Source organism: Vicugna pacos, chromosome 14 (genome assembly GCF_048564905.1).
Source record: "Vicugna pacos chromosome 14, VicPac4, whole genome shotgun sequence".
NCBI classification, from domain to species: domain Eukaryota; kingdom Metazoa; phylum Chordata; class Mammalia; order Artiodactyla; family Camelidae; genus Vicugna; species Vicugna pacos.
In genome coordinates, this window is record NC_133000.1 from 31733913 (window position 1) to 31750968 (window position 17056).

The 17056-nt window shown below is 47.1% G+C and overlaps 1 protein-coding gene across 1 annotated transcript in view; it reads right to left on the reverse strand.

The window, feature by feature from the left end:
• The window catches only part of LOC140701208 (uncharacterized), a 541330-nt gene extending 528933 nt beyond the window's left edge, over window positions 1–12397 (reverse strand). Inside the window, exon 1 of the mRNA XM_072976649.1 lies at window positions 12244–12397. The gene's annotated coding sequence lies outside the window, so the exon portion shown is untranslated. The remainder of the gene's footprint in view (window positions 1–12243) is intronic.
• Between the last annotated feature and the right edge of the window lie 4659 nt (window positions 12398–17056).

The following is a 17056-nucleotide window of genomic DNA, read 5'->3' on the forward strand; positions in this document are numbered from 1 at the left end:
GCCTATCCTCACCTCAGTACCAGGTCCCCAGTTACCTCAGGGGCCCTGTGACCTGCTGCTACTTCCCACTAGCCTCCAGGCTCATTTTGACTGTTTGTCAAGGAAGCCTTCCTTCCCTCCAACCTCCGCACTTTGGATTAGGTGCCCTGCTGTGTTAATAGAACATTTTAATCTAAGTCAACTTCTGACACTGCTAAGCTCTCAAGAAGCAAGTACATTTTGCTTACTACTGTGGGTCCACCCCCTCTCCCCTAGGCACTCAGAATTGCGTGTGTTATGAATAAAAGAATGAAGGGGTGGGACTCAAAAGGACAGGTAGAGCTGCTCTCCTAAGGGTCACTTCCTGCTGACACCATTCACTGCCTCCTCTGTGTCAGTTCTAGTAAAAACCAAGCTCCTCCAAAGCCCTCCACCCCTAGGCCCTCTCCAGTGTCCTTCAAAGCAGGGTCACCCACCACCCTGGACCACACAGGGCAGTCTCCCCGAGTCCCCACCCCACAAGCCTCCAGGCCTCTACCCGGGCTGCTCCTGCCTCCTGAGTCACCCTCTTGATTCCTTCTCATGGCTGACTCTTACTCTGTCCTCAGAACTGAATGTAGAGCCAATTTCTTCCAGGAAGTCCTCCCTGATGATGTCCTTTAGCTCTTGGCTGGGCTCCGTCTACAGCAGCACTTCTTGGCGACCAACTGGTATTTGTCCACCTGCTCCTTTGAGACCATGAACTCTTGGAGGCCATGTGGGAAAAAGGAGTGAGGTGACAAGAGGGGTGGGAAGAGCAAACAGCAAAATCACAGCTCAAGTCCCAAATTCAAGGATTCTGTCTCAGATAAAAAGAATAAAATGTTTCATAGGTGTGTCATTTGGCTATGATTTTTGTGGCTCATGGAAAACAAGAGCTTGGTGTTCAAGCCTAAAATCCAAGTTACATGCAAAGAAATGTATATATTCATAGCCAAAGGAAACCAGAGCTGCTCAACAACACTTTGCAGTTAAAATCCAAAGGAACTTTGATAAAGGCAATCTCCCTCTCTCTCTTTATTTTTATATATTTTCTTTTGGTATCATATAGTTTTAGAAGTATTTGTATAACTAAGTGATGGCTGCAGCCTATGATTCTGCACTGGAGTGTTTGGGGCTAAGGAAGCCCAGATTACATGCACTGTGTAAATGCAATCACACCAACACAATGACAGGCGCCCTAGTGGCAGAGCTGAAGTTCCAAAGCAGAGAATCTTATGTTGGAAGACATCTCTCAGTAGAAAGTAAGAAATGCAATGTTCTGTACTCAATTTCATTTGCTTTATGGGCCATTAACAGATAGTATATCTTGTCTAATGAAACCCGAAAATATATTGTCATCTTCGATTTTCTCCATCTGACTGTTTTATGTTAAATTTGGATATCAAACCCTCACTCCATACGGAAAGCTCAGGCCTACGCTGCAGCACAGTTACATCCCGTGGAAGAAAGCGGATCAAGGGAGAACTGGAGAGTTTCCCTTCAGAAGCTGCTAAGTGTGGTTTTGCACCTGTACGTCATTTACAACCACACCATCGTCAAAAGAGTAAGACCTTACATCTGTGGAGCAAAAAGCACTGCGGTGCTTCCGAACCACCAAAGAACACTGAGCTTTGTGCAACAGTCCTGAGGCACTTAAAGCGTACTTTCTCTGAAAGGCTCCGAAACTGACTCACTTCACCATTTCAGGTACAACGGGGAGGTACCGGAATTAGTAGAGAGAACATGCCCTTGAAGTCTGACAAGGCCCTGCTTGAATCCTGCTACAGCATTTACTAGCCGCTAAACGGACCAATTCCTTAACCCCTCTGAGAAGGCTTCCCAATCTTCAAAACAGGGCTGCCACCGCCCATTTGGGAGGCATGGATGTGAATGCAACACGCAAGTAGGGCGGCCGACTGGTACATGACACGGGGCCTGGCTAGTTTCCCTCCGCTGCCCTTCTCCCCCTTTAAACTTGCACTTTTCCCCCTGGTACGGGTGAAGCCCCCGGAACAGACTGCCCGATTCTTCTGTGTATCCCTGGATACATACCTTACCCTTAGGAGGCCAGAAAAACAACTGCCTCCTCCCCAGTCACTATCAATATTCTTAAGAGTCTGGGTTTTTTTAACTCTACGTTTCAGGGAGACTACTCCAGAATTGTTCAACCACCTTTCTCCAGGTTGGCTCCTCTCCCAGCGCCCATCCCTTCTCACTTCAAATCTTCTGTCTGATTGCCTTTTGTTCGTGGGAAAGAGTCCGCTAGGGTGCGGACTCCCGAGGCCTCCCTCCCTTCCTCACAGGAGAGTGTGACTACATTCTCCCAACTCCCCACTGCGACTCCAGCTTCTGAGGAGTTTCCCCTTGTGGACCCTGCAGCCTCTGGATCGTCCCAAGATGCGCACACGTGGCCAAAACCCTCCCTTCAGATTTCTTCCTGGGTGGCCCTGCCCACCCCCCAGAACCTTAAGGATAAATGCCATTGCTCTGAAAATCACAAACACCGCTGGCTGACACACCAAAGCTGCATGGTCTGGGCTTTCCTCCAAACCAGGCACAGCCCTGCCCCCACCAGCCACAGTCTGCACCTCTTGAGATGAGCTGATCCACTTGCACGGCTGTGAACACCAGCTAAGAATGACAAATCCTAACGTGTATCTCTAGTCCGGCTCCTTCACCTGAGCCCCAGGCTCATAGACCCGAGTGCCTCTTGGAAGTCCTAACTTGGATGACAAATGGCATCTTAAAAATGCCTTATGTCAAAAAAAAAAAAAGCCTTATGACCACCATTTACTCTAGACTTCGATTCCTGGCAGGTACCTCCCAGGCTCCCCATTTTAGTAACAGCCCCATCACCCACCTAGGTTTTTGAGGTCACATTCAATTTCCACTGTTCCCTCCACCTGGCCCTGCCCTGGAATCAGTCTTGTCATTTCTGTCACTAAGCCAGTCTCAAGTCTGGTTCTGCAGGGAGCACGGATGGAAACCGTTAAGCTCACAGCAAGGTGCACTGAGTCACAGTCCTCCGATGGGAGTTCCCTGGAGGGATAGGCATCTCCTGCTGCCGGTCACCTCAGAAGGCACTGGATTCTCACAAAGAAGGACCAGGAGAAGGGACTCAAGGATCTCCCGTGGTCTGAGCTTTGAAGGGCCCGAGGTTTGGGGGAGCTCCTCGTTAGCTGACACTCATGTCAGTGAGTAGATGAGGATGGTAGGAACCCAGGCAAGTCTGTTCTCGCTCCGACCCCCTTTCTCTCGGGAGCCACGGGAAAGGCCTGTTTCCAGGGCACAGACCAGACATCACAGATCCCAGCCTGCATTTGCCAACCCAGACAGCCTAGACTCCTTAAGAGTCTAGTAAGTACTTGTGACTCTTACTTTTGTTCTGTTCCCCCCCCCAGAATGTGATGGACTCTTTCAGAAAGTCTGGACTGTCTCAAGCAAGACCAAGTCAGTGAAGGATGAAGTGTCCACATTTGGACCAGAGCATGAAAGGAGAAACAAGGCCTCATGTCCAGCATGACGGTGGTGGCCAAACCCTTCCCCTGGGTGAGATGAAACAGGGTCGGGGTGAGAATGCAAGGTCCCTTCACGGCTGACAGGGGTGTTGGAGACTCACTACCGCAAAATAACGACATGGCCGTCAGTGGTGGACATCAGCTGCAACAGACACAGAGTCAGCTATTAACTGCCAAAAAGGGGTAAAAGTAAAGGCCGGTGCAGGGAGGCCTGCACGGCTGCTGAGGCAAACCACAGACCCGGCTCTGAATACCCACTGGCTGAAGAAGAGAGGAAGCTACGGTCCCCTTTAGCGGTCCCTGTGTCCACCAGATCCAAGTGAACCAGCTCCTTAGGACAAGGCAATGTTTTCCTGATACTTAGAAAAACCAGCCTCATAAAGGGAACAAAAGAGTGGCATGGTTTTAGACCCGCTCCTGCCCCTCTATGAATGCAAAATAAAGTAAATGGCTCTGGGAAGGTGAATGCAAAAATAAAACGAAAAAAACAAAAAACTGGTGACTGCTTCCTCCAACAGAGTCCACTGCAGCTGCTCACCCCCGAGCCGGCCACTTCCTCACCAGTGACCGCCGGCCAGGAAGTGCCGTCACGCACGTCACACAGCGACAGCCAGGAACCGTGTGCCGAGCACGTTTGTGTAAAAGCCAGAATCAAGCAAGGTGCTGCAGATTTTGACTTTCCAAGTTTAAATACTCCATGAAAAAAATCCCTCAGCAGCCGCCTAAATCAATTCGCATCTCTCTTCTTCAAAACAAATAAACAAAATTAGTGAGAGAGCATTTGTTACCAAATATAAGGAGGAACAAACAGGTTCCTCAAAGCAAGGACTTTAACAGGTATCAAACTCCAGTGGGTGATGTGCTAACAGAGCAAAAATTCCAAAAAACTAGAAAATAAGAAGATGACTAGGATAATATATGAATCATGGCAACTTTTAAGTTTTTGCTTTTTAAAGCGATGGAGACAGCACAGAGGGCGATCTGGCTATTCCAATGCAGGGTGTGCACAGCCCACATTTTCAGACCCAACAACATGCTCACAGGGTGGTATAAGAGAAAAAGGAAAATAGAAACAGGAAAAGAGGAAAAGCGAAAATAAGAAACACACAAGAACAAAAATAACTGACAGCATTTGCAAGAAATTACGTGAGTGTGATGAGGACAGGGACGCGGGGACGGTGAGACCCACCCTCACCTCCTGATCCAGGGAAGGCAGGGGCCTGAGGGGAGCGGTGCTGCCGGGGGACCCCAACGTGGTCAGCGCCCCAAACCAAAACTTCACCTAGTTGCGTGTAGACAGCTTTTGGGCTACAAAATGTGTTCACATTTCAAGCTGGACAATGTTACTCACTCCCACCAAGAGGAACAGGGGAGAATTAGGTTCTGCTCCTGAACCAAAGCATTGTTTAAAAAATTAATGACTGTGGAATAGTAAAAGCAACTATGGAGTAAAAGTGACTGGAGGAGAACGTGCTTGACCTGAGCTCACTGGCCGCGTTATCTCACTGACGTTCAGATGCTGGCTGAGCCCTTGTGGTACCAAAACAGACAGACCCACAAGGAGGGAGGTTTAATGCGCTGCTGTATTTTGATGCCTGGAGCCATGCCTGGTACACGAGGTTCTGGGTAAACAATGGTGACAGTGTCAACCACTATGGGCTAAGCACACATCCAGCTACTCCACCAAATCCCAAGGGCAGACTTCAAAAGGCAAAAACAATCTGGCATTCTCTGGTGGGTCTGCAGACTCAAAGCCAAGCAGTTGCTGAGCAAAAATGTCACCAGTGCCTCCTTTGACAAAAGAGGAGTCACTGGCCTGGGGGCTGGTGCAGGGCTCCGGGCTTCCACTGCTCACCCACCAGTCTGTCCAGGGCGAGAAGGTGGTCCCTGCTTACATTGCACCGATGCACCTACCTTGAATGACGCCTTGGGACTCAACAGGAGGTGACAGGTGAGGTGAACGGAGCCAGCCTTGGTGTAGCACGGTTCTGGCAGCTATGCCCTCAGCAGTGCCCAGTTTCCTAAACCTGACACCTCATCTCCAAGGAGCAGAAGGGTAGTGTGGGCATGTAGATCACAGGACCATGTGAGGACAAGTACAGATCATGGCCACGACATGCCTCTCCCCTTCCTTAAGCCATAGAGGAATGTCCGGGGAGGAAGTGAAAATTAATCCAGAGCCCGCCAGGCACCACACGCAGGTGGGACACGGATCCCCTGTGTCTGTCATTCACAGGACTGGTGTGGATTTTCTTTTTATCAATTCTCTGGCATCTTCTCCTCCATCTTACCAACAACAAGAAAGGAGAATCTGACCTTAGAATCAGACAATCACAGAGCCCCTCCTGCACAGCGGGCCCGGCAGCACGTGTCATGTCCTCCGACCGTCACCTGTGGGACCGCCATGAATGCTCTCGAGACTCAAGGCCCGAGACCGCAGGCCGGGGGGGACACAGCTCCCCTCAATCTCCCCAGTAAAGGGGGACCACCTCTCGGCAAAGACATCTCACCCTCTTCTGCCCGAGGGACAGCTTGAAAGATACACAGGGAAACATAGTAGAGGGTGAGGGGGTAGGCAGCCCAGAAGAGCTCGTCTGCCCTTCCAAGGCAGAGTGGGGCCTTTGACATAATCACAGGGACAAAGTGAGGACGAATTTTTCCCTGCTCTGTTCCATTCTCCGTGACACGCCTTTCCCTGCATAAGGAGCTCATTCGGATGCCCCTGGCAGTGTTTCTGATGTCCTAAATTGGCATGGTGGCTGTCAGGCAGGGGAGAGGGCCTGAGCCGTGCTGGTGCTGGGCCTGGGATGCAGGAGACACCGGCTCCACCCCGAGCTCAACCAGCACCTCGTTCTGCGTCTCGGGAATCAGAGTCTCATCTATAAGCAAAGGGATGAAACTGTCCCAGGACAGGCTGTCCAACAGGAATGAAATGAGAGTCATGTAAATAACGTTTCCCAGTTGCCACGTTTAAAATGTAAAAAAAAAAAAAAAAAACAAGTAACTGATTTTAAGAACAGACCTTACTTATTCTACTGTATGTAAAATACTATCATTTTGACATGTAATCAATATAGAAAATAACAAGATAGTTTATATTCTTTTTACTAGACAAGTTTCAGCGTCTGATGTGCATTTGACCTACAGCACATCTCAGCTCAGACCAGCCTCCTCCCCAGCACTCCTAACATGAGTGGCTGTGGCTACTCTATTGGACAGCAACTCCAGGGGTCCCACCAAGTTTCCTGGCTGAAAAGGGGGAGTAAGTGTCCACACTAACCCTAAAAGTATCTCTCTGAAACAAAAGCAGATTCACTTTTAAACGTCTGAAAACCGGCGGGCTGCACCTCCTTCCCGCCTTGGCTACAAGACAGCCCTCCTCCTTGCTGATCCCATTCTGGATGTAGGGAAGCAGTCTTTCACACAGCCAGGGTGGCCCGGCCTTCAGGTTGACTTGCCTTCTGTCTGTGTCCAGTCCCACGATGTCCTTCTACTCAAATAGGATGTAGAGGAGGGGGGTCTTCTCCCCAGAATTTTCGGGGGCCCCATCCAGCCACTTGGACTTGGGCAAGATGAAGAGTGACTCAGTGAAGTCGTCGATCCTCTTCTCCACCACCCTGCAGTCCTCGTAGATTGAAGGCCACGTCGGTGCGCGGCTGCTCGGCCACCTCCCCATACAGCACAAAGACAAAGAGCTGAGAGTCGTAGAGCGTGGTGCCATACAGCTCCTCTGTGCGTGGAGCTTCTAGAAGGTCTTGGCCAAGAGGCAGTTGGTAATGGTGACAAGGCCCACGACATTGCGGTGGGTCTGGGAGTCACTCCATCCATTCTCGGGCACATAGTGATACCTATAGTAGATACAGAGTGCCCACTGGGAGCCGCACGGTCTGATTTGGCTCACCAAGGAGATTCCATTATAGATGCAAAAGAAATTCTCTAAGATGATCCCCACGGGTTGGACCACAACGGGGAGAGTCTGGTGGTCCTCAGCACACTGCACGTAGTCAGGGGCGCTCATGTTGCAGTCCCTGCCGAGAAGGGAGGGTAAATCGATGTACATACTGTGCTGTGGGCTGCGGGCCTCACTGGGTTGCAGCGACCTGGTGTGCACCAGCCAGAAGGCAAGGGAAGTCCAAGCAAATCATGGATAAGTTTGTCCTCAGCGTCTGCACATGGCTACTGAAGCTCAGATCACATTACCCAGCTTTTGGTCTAGGCTTCCATCCCCTGCAGAAAAGGGTCATTTCTTGTTTTCTGTTTCCAACCACCTAGGCAGGCCCTGATGCAGTCGGTGCTCAAAACTGCTGAATAAAGGAATGAAAAAAGGAACTGCTTCCCCACCCCTCAGCAGGATATAATGCAAAGAACCATAGTAGGATCAAAATATCTGGATTTCAACTCCAATTTATTTGAACTCCTAAGGTGCAGAATAATGGGTAAGAAAACTTGCTTTGGGGAGGAGGGTACAGTTCAGTGGTAGAGCATGTGCTTAGCATGTTCAAGGACCTAGGCTCAATCCTCAGTACCTCATTTTAGAACAATGAAACAAATAAATAAACTTAATTAACCCCCTCAAAAAATATTTTCTCAATTCAAAATTCAAAAAAAAAACCCACCTTGCAATTGACACAACATTGTAAACTTGACTATAATTCAATTAAAAAAAAACTCCTTGCCTTACAAGAATATATCTGGATTATGGAATTATGCAGATGTAAAATGCCTAGGGTACCACCTGCATAAGAAGAAGGAACTGTACAAGTGTACTATCCCTCATTTATGAGCTATTTTTCCTTTGGGGAGGTTATAACCTCTCAGAGATATTTTTCTCATATTAAAAAAAAAAAAAAGAAAATATTACCTGATTCTCCATACTGCTGAAGAATCAGATAACCCTATGAAAGCATCTGAACCACAGAGTTTATTCAATAAATGTTTGTTGAATGAATGAATAAACAAGCAAAGTGAATGCTGCTCCCTGCCACAGACCATCATAATGGTACTGCTTGGAAATGCCAAGCCCACGTTCCACCCAAATCTATACTAACCACGTGGTTGACCTGGGCAGACCTGTGTGCTTCTCTAAACACCAGTTTATTCATAAATAGAAATGAGGGCAATAACACAAACCTAAAAGGGTTAGTGAGTCACGAATGAATAGTACCCCAACTTTGCAAGATGGAACCATTAAAGAAAATTGGGCAAAGAGTCCATAGGCCCTCTCCATATTATCTCTTACAACTACATGGGAATCTACATTACATCTAAAAATAAAAAGTCTAATATTTTAAAGAGGCTATTGTGTTTAAATGAGCTCACTGTCTCAAATAAGGAACACACAGTACAATTAAAACAATGCACAGCCCATGAGATGCACTCAGTAAATATTCCCACTGAACCCACTGGTCCCTCCAACTTCAGAGCATGAGGATGTGTCCTCGTGGCCAGAGGCCACTGCACCTGAAGCTAACAAAGCTAATGGTCCCCACTTTCAAAAGCCCCTGCCACCAACCTAGGTCTAATTTTGTATTTGTAATTTTTTTTCTTTTTATTAAATAGAAATCCCCAATTGCATAGCCTTCAGGTCACCAAAACCTGACCACAGAGATCATGATGGCAACCCTCCTTGGTGAAACAATACAATGAAGAGCCATTTCCACAAGACCTCTGTGTAAATCTACTAGGGAACTTCATCCTGGACTGAGAGGAAGAGGACTGGGGAGGAGGGGGAAATCTGAGGCACACAGACCCATGGGCCACCTGTCCCACGATGGACATTACACTCAACCCTCACCCTCCAGGAACTTCAAAATACACACAGACAGAGTGCTGTGGACAATATATATGTATTTTTAAAGAAATTCCGACTCTCTAGCAGGTCTTGTATCTACAGAGACACAAATGGCTTATGTGTATAATGTTTCACAAAAGCCTTAAAATATTACCACCCCAACTTGACACATTAAGAAACTAGGGATAGAGGTTTATCACATTGTGCAAGATTAGAGAGATGCCACATCAGACACCGTATTTAAACCCAAGCCTTTGCTCCAGTGCTCACACAAGAAAGTGTTACATACTGCCCTTTTCCTGCCCTCTCCCTGCAATCAATCTCTGAAGAGTCTTTTCTGTGCCACGTGGAATCACAATCACATCAATTTACCACAAAGAGCTATGTGACTCCTTGGAGGACGCGTCAAAATCTAAAGGGTTGGGATGGGAGGAGAGATTTGCATTTTCTGTTTCTCAAAGGAAACATGGCTTTAAAAGAAACTGAAAAGCACTTATCTAGTCTAAGCCCTCATTGTGCAGAGAAGGAAATGGAGGCTCAGAAGAGATGAGGAAAGGGCCTTATTAACAAATATTGCCTAAGTGCAGCACCAAGCCAGCCCTGGGCCCTTCTGGGGGAGTACCTGGAAGGCCCAGGAGAATGACTGTTAGAAAAAGGAAAGAGAAGAAGCATACAAGGCCCTGTCTCTATACCACCATACCATGAAGTTCCACCAAATTATCCAGTATGGGTGCAGCCAAAATTTAGGTGGGCTAAACAGGTTATAGAAACCTGGAAGTCTCAACCATAGTGGAAATTCCAACTTTTACTGTTTTCTTCCAAGTTCAAGCATCAGTTCAGTGGGCGCTCCATACGAGGGACTACACAAGGCCTGGAGTCCTCCCAAATACAGATCTCTATTATCACGTGTGCACACCACACACAGGCCCACCAGAAGAAAAACGCCCACACATAAGATGGAATTACTGAAACAGAAAAGAGCCAACCAGCATATATTGCTAGCAAAAACGGTGCTGCTAGAAATAGACTCATGGACATAGAAAGCAAACTGTTGTTAGCAGGCAGGAAAGGGAGGATTAACAGATACACATTAATAAATATAAAATAAATGACAAGGACCTACTATATAGCACAGGGTACTATTTTCAATTACTTGTAATGAGTTGTACTAAAAACAATCTGAAAAACATTTATATACATATTCATAAGCTTATAACTGAATCTCTGCTGTACATCTGAAGCTAACATGGTAAATTGACTACACTTCAATAAAAAATAATTTTATATAATAAGTAAAAATAAAAGTAATGCCATAAAAAAAAAGTAAAAGAACACGGTAATCCCCTTAGCTGTAGGTGGTGGAGAACTCTGCAAGCACCAAGTCCACTCGAACACTCCAGCACTGGCGGTCACTCATTCTAACCATCAGAGAATCACTTGGCTTCTACGAGGTTACTTTTCTCTTCAGTGAAAGGCTACAGTTGCATCTAATGATGTATTGAACCTCATCATTCACAAACCCAAGAATTAATGAGGATTTCCCATAGGCCTGGCTCTGGATAGATGAAAAGATAGGGTCCCAGATATATTCATGTGTAGAAAAAGTTTATGCCATAAAGACATTAATTCTTCCTGCTTTGATAGACAGATTCATTGCAATTCTGATTAGAATTCCTCCTAGATATTTCATGGAATGTAACAAGTTAATTTATGGTCAGGAACAGCCAAGAAACTTCTTTAGAACCACCACTGGGAAGGGGTGGATAGGTCATGCATTTCAACTGCTCTTTCTGATGTGATGAAAACGTTCTGGAATAATAATGGTTGCACAAATGTGAATATGCTAAAAGCTGCTGAATTGTAACATTTAAGTGGGTGGACTTCATGGTGTGTGAACAATATCACAATAAAGCTGTTATATGAAAAAATCCTTCTTGCCAATTATTTTTCCCTCTATACTACTAGTCTGTCCCACAATTTAAGAAAAACAAAGAAAAACAAAACAAAACAAAACAAACCAGATTTTGCCAGGAGCTCTTTAGGAGTGCAGTGTCACTGGGTCTCCAACCCCTCGGGTTGTGTTGTTCCTGATAACACACAATAGCTGGGCTGGACTAGTTAGGGACTATAAGTATCTTTTTAAGATCAACGGTCTCACGTTTCACCCTGGGAGAGTGAAGGATGGAGGATGAGACAGCCTCATGCCTTCAGCTCATTTTTAACTGAACCAAGCCCTGCTTTCACCACTGTAATTCCACTCAGTATAAAAACACGTGACATCAACAAGCACCGCCATCATAACACCTGAAAGAGTTCAAGGTACTTACCTGGGGCAGAAATACTGATCAAGGAGACAGAAGCTCCCTCAGCACTGCTGCTCCATTTTCCCGACTCCACCAGGAGAAGCTGGGCGTTACAGCCGCGGGCTGTCAGCCCAGGGAGCAGCGCCCACGCCGCTAATCTTGACCTCAGGGATCGGGAAAGGGAGAGGAAGGCAGCCCCGGTGTCGCGGGGCAGGGAGAGCGGGGTGGGGGACGCGGGCTGCAGCCCCGCGCTCGGAGGCCAGCCCCAGCCCCAGCCCAAGCCGCCCGCCCCGTCTGGGTGTGCAGACCCCGCCCGCCCGGGACACAGCCCGCCCAGTGGTGGGGACGGGTCGGCGGCCAAGGAGAGGAAGCCCGGGAGGAGAGGACTCGAGGGAGGGAGAGGGGAAGGGGACGCCAGCCGCGGACTGAGGGGAGCCCGGCTGGGCCAAGAGGCGGCAGGGGCACACCTGGCCCTGGAAAGCTGTGGCCGGGGCGCCGGGGCAGGTGGCGCGGGCAGAGGGGCCTGGCCCGAGCAATCCAGCTGAACACACGCTGACTGGCGCCCTGGGGGGCTGTGACACGCCGACCGCCCTCCCGCAGCCGCCTCACCCCTTTCCCGATATCCCCTCACCTTGCACTTCCACAGTCAGAGGCCCCGGCCCCAGGCAGGAGCCAAAGGCCTACAGGGCGACAGAGCTGAGAAGCCATTGGGGCAGATCCCCGGCTCGGAGCTGGAGCTTCCAAACCGCGGTCCAGCTGGCAGCGACTGCGCATGCGCAGGAGGGCCATCGATCTGCTCTGGGTCCTGAGAGAGAAGGGGAACCGAGGGAGGGAGAAGAGGGGAGGAGGAGGGGAGGAGGGGAAAAGTGGAGGGAGACACATGGACAGGAGGAGCAGAGAGAAGGCAGTTATCTGGAATTGGGAGGGGAGTAGCAGAGATGGGGAGAAAGCGTTTTACCTCTTGGGGCATCCCGAAGGAGGCAGCAGTCCTGCCTATACACCCTTCTCTAACCCGTCATTACCCACAGCTCATATTTTACGTCCCTGGCCCAGCCCTCCAGCTAAGGTCTCTGCAGAAACCCTACGGGTATCACACCTGTTGCCCCCACAAGGAGCTAGGTTTACTGTTGCTCCGGGAACCAAGCACCCGCAGGTGTTGTTTCTCAGAACTACCTTGGGAAGAGTACATATTCCCCTTTTACACACTGGGAAACAGGCAGGCACGATCTCTGCCTTAGCTCCACTTTCCCAAGTGTTGGGCTGGCAGGGAGCGGGAGGTAAAATGTCAGAGCCCCAGAAGGATCAGACTGCCTGAGTGTTGGTGTATAGTCCCCATCCCTCCTGGGTAAACCACACCCCAACCTCTGGGAATAATCAAGGGCTCACGGTAGGCCCCTGTGTGTGGGAGAGCTGCCCTCAGTCCCAGTACCCAGCTTGCTAGGTAGGTAGAAGTGTTATTGAGTCCAAATTCATTCTCCTCAGTGCAGGACAGGCCAGTAAGTTGGGAGACCAAGTGTTGGGGCATGGAATAGCAAGTTTCTGTAGACCTAGATGGCAAACTAATGTCCTAGAAAACCATCTCCCCAAGTCAGAATTCAGGCTGCTTTCCTATGTGCTTGGTTTTTGCAAACTTCTTGGTGTAGGAATTCCTTCTTGTTAGAATCCTTTGTTCTTGCAGCTATCTCCCGGGGTCAGATCCCTGTAAACCTCCAACAAAACAAACGTTATTTTCTATTCTGCAACTTGTTATCTTTATATGATTGGAAAAGTGTTAAATACCCTTAAAGGTCAGAGCCTTCCGAATAGGCTCTCCTGTATATTTTAGGCTCTAGGCAACATTGTTTTACAAGCAAGATGAAGCCTAGGAGACAGAGCACAGGGTTAAAGTCAAAGGAACAGATCTAATATGGAGTCAGATTTCTTCTTTTCTATTACTGTGGCAGAAGCCACTTGAGGATTTAAGTCCCTTTAAGTTAAAAATAAGTAAAACTTTAAAGGAATTTACATACATTGGTGGGAACGTGCATAGCATATCTGGAAAAGCACACAAAGGATTGTAAACATTGGCATCTCCAGGGAGGCGTGTAAGAACAGAGGATGAGGGAAAACTTCTTTCACTTGAGTATTTTTTGCTCTGTTTGAATTTTTTTATCCATATGCATATATTTCTTTTTCAGTTAAAATAAATGTGTAATGGAGCAAAGGAGTAACTAGCTCAGCAAATACAGCAGCCATAGACTCACTGAGTCATCACTTTTGATTTAAGCCAGGAAGCATTGTTTGTCTCTCTCCTATGTGTCCAGTGTTGTTTTAAAACTTCTTTTATATTTTTTTTTATAAAATAATAACATGCTATCCCTCACCCCTGCCCAGGGCTGGTGGAAAACCAACTGAGTCTTTACTGAGTTGTTTTCCAAGGAGTAGAGATGAGTTATAAACAGAACACAACTTCAGGGCAAAACAGGCGGAGTGGTTTTCCAGCAGGCCAATAGCGATGACCGGTTTTCAATAGAGGTGCACAGAGGCTGAGAGAGAAAGCCTCCAGGACCCTACAGAAAGCTGCCCAAAGTGCCTTCCCCATGGCACTACTGAAATAGGAAAGAAGAAATCTGACTCCATATTAGATCTGTTCCTTTGACTTTAACCCTGTGCCCTGTGTCCTAGGCTTAGTCTTGTTGTTTCTGCACCTTTTGTGAAACAATGTAGCCTAGATCCTGAAATATACAGGAGACCCTATTCTCAAGGCTCTGACTTTGAAGGATATTAACACTTTTCCATTCGTATAAAGATAACAAGATACAGAATAGAAAATAACATTTGCTTGTTGGAGGTTTACACGGATCTGACCCAGGTGAAGAGCTGCAAGAACAAAGGATTCTAACAACAAAGAATTCATACACCAAGTTTGCAACAACCAAGCATTCCCGCTTCCCCTTTTTAATATAAGAGCCTGAATTCAGATTTGGGATGATGGTTCTCCAGGACATTGGTCTACCATCTTCTCCGCTGGCTTTACAAATTTAAGCCGCTCTTTCTTGCCCCAAATCCTTGTCTCCTGATGTGTTGGCCTGTAATACACGAGTAGAACAAGCCTGGACTCGGAAACACAAACATACATTGAAAGTACGCATTTGGTATATTAAATGACATGCTTCCACTCGTATTCCTGAGGTTTTCTTCTCTTGACCACTCCTACTATATTTTTGAAAAACCTGTCATGTGGACACATTTCCATCTCTAGCCACTACCCTTCCAGGTAAGAACTGATGCCAAGAAGGTAATGAAAGTTGCTAGAAGGTATTACCTCGCCAAAAAAGAGCAGAAGTGGGTTCTGGCTGATGTTCAGGAGCAGGCCGGGGCACCTGACAAGATGTCGTAAGTACGGATAGACATCTGGGCACCAAAGGAGAAGCTTCTAAACTTCCATGAGGGACTTGTTGGATAGGAAGGAACAGTCCCAGACTATAGTTCTGATCCCACCACGAGCTTCCTGGGCAAGGCTGGGCAAGTTATTTAAATTCTCTAGACCCGTGCTGTCCAACACGGGAGCCACCAGCCACATGCAGGATTATGATGTTATTCTGTAGCCAGACAGAATTATAAATAAACACTTTATTGCAAAGGGTCAGCAGGTATAATATTTAAAAACATTATTGGTTATCTTGCCCTAACAAGTTATTTTTGTATGTCTAGCTTTCTGTGGTTTGTAATGCCTGCAACTAATGATTCCCTTACAGTGAGGTATTTTGAAATTATAAGTTACTGGACACAGTACACTCATATCACAGTTGAAAAAAACTGATCCAAATAAGCAAGGTGATCTGACTTATTAGTTATGAGCAGGGGCTCTGGGGCCAGCCTGCATAAGTATTAATTCTCACTCTACCTCCAGGGAGTTCTGTGTGAATCTTGGACAAACTATTGTTGTTGTTGTTGTTGTTGTTGTTGTTGTCGTTGTCTTTGTTATTATTTGTGCCTCTTTTTCCTTACCTTTTAAATAGCGAGGAATATGTTGACTCTATCCCCTACAGTGTTGGCAGGATTAAATGAGTAAACGTCTGTGCTGCCCACTTCCCTGGGTTTCAGCATTCTCCAGGCAATCAGTGCCAAACGCAGTGGCATTCTCCACTGTCTTCGTCAGTCTGGGATTCTGTAACAAATTACCGTGGGTAGGGTGGCTTAAACAACCAGCATATTCCTTACGGTTTGGAGGCTGAGGCTTTCAAGGTCAATGTATCTGGGAGAGGATTGCCAGCTCGAAGATGGCTGTCTTCCCACTATCTTCACGGCCCAGAGAGGAGAGAGAAGCAAGCACTTTGGGGCCCTGTATAAGAACACTAATACCATTCATGAGGGCTCTACTCTCATGACCTCATTTTATCCTACTAATCACCTCCCAAAGGCCCCGCCTCCCTGTACCATCACCCTGGGAGATGAGGTTTCGACAGATGGATTTTGAGGGGATGCATTCAGTCCACACATCGGCTAATTCTCCCAAACATGCAGTCATCAAACCTGTAGCTAGTTTCAAAATAATGTTTATATCTCTCTACCCATTTCCATTCCTACATCTACTAACACTGAAGCCCTGTTACATTTTATTTCTTATTTTCCTTGTAGAGGTTTAATTGATTCCTCTAACTCCAAGGCTTCGCTCGCTCCAGTCTGCTTGACAGCCCTGCCAGGTAGGTCTTCCTTAAATCACCTTCCCACTTCACCTGGTTGTTTTTTAGGTGTAAATGTCAGAATTCTCTCCACACCCGATCCTACACCTTTAATCCCTTACACTACCGCTCACTATGTTATTTTCCTATTACCACTGTAACAAATTCCCATAAGCTTAATAGCTTAAACTAGCACAGAATTTTCAGCTTATGGCTGTGTAGGTCAGAGAACCAACAGAGTTCTCATTGGGCTAAATTCAAGGTACCAGCAGGTTTCCTTCCTTCTAGAGGGTCTAGAAGAGAATGTTTCCTTTTTTTTCCCCCCAGTTTACAGAGGTCACCCACCTTCCATAGCTTGTGCCCCTCAACTTCCTCCATTTTCATGGTCAGCAGCCTTTCTGAACATTGCTCCATCGCTACACCTCCCTCTGATTTTAAACTCAGCTGGGAAATATCCTCGATTTTAAGGACACCTGTGATTACATTGGGCCCACCTGGACAGTCCGGGCTACTCACCCTATTGTCTCATCTCAGGATCCCCTTGTCCCATCCCACTCAGTCAGTATGTATGTGGCTGTGACATTCACCTTGTGTAACATTTTCTCTCATGAGCAATTTATGGTTCAAGGCACTTATAAGTGCCTTTTTGTTTTTCTTCCTTATCCTTTCTACATTCAGTATGTCTGGTGAGATTATATGAATCCTTTTTATTTGTGCCCCTGCACTAATCTTTAATAATGTATCATGGGTTTAAAAGGCTAACTAATAGACAATTTAGGA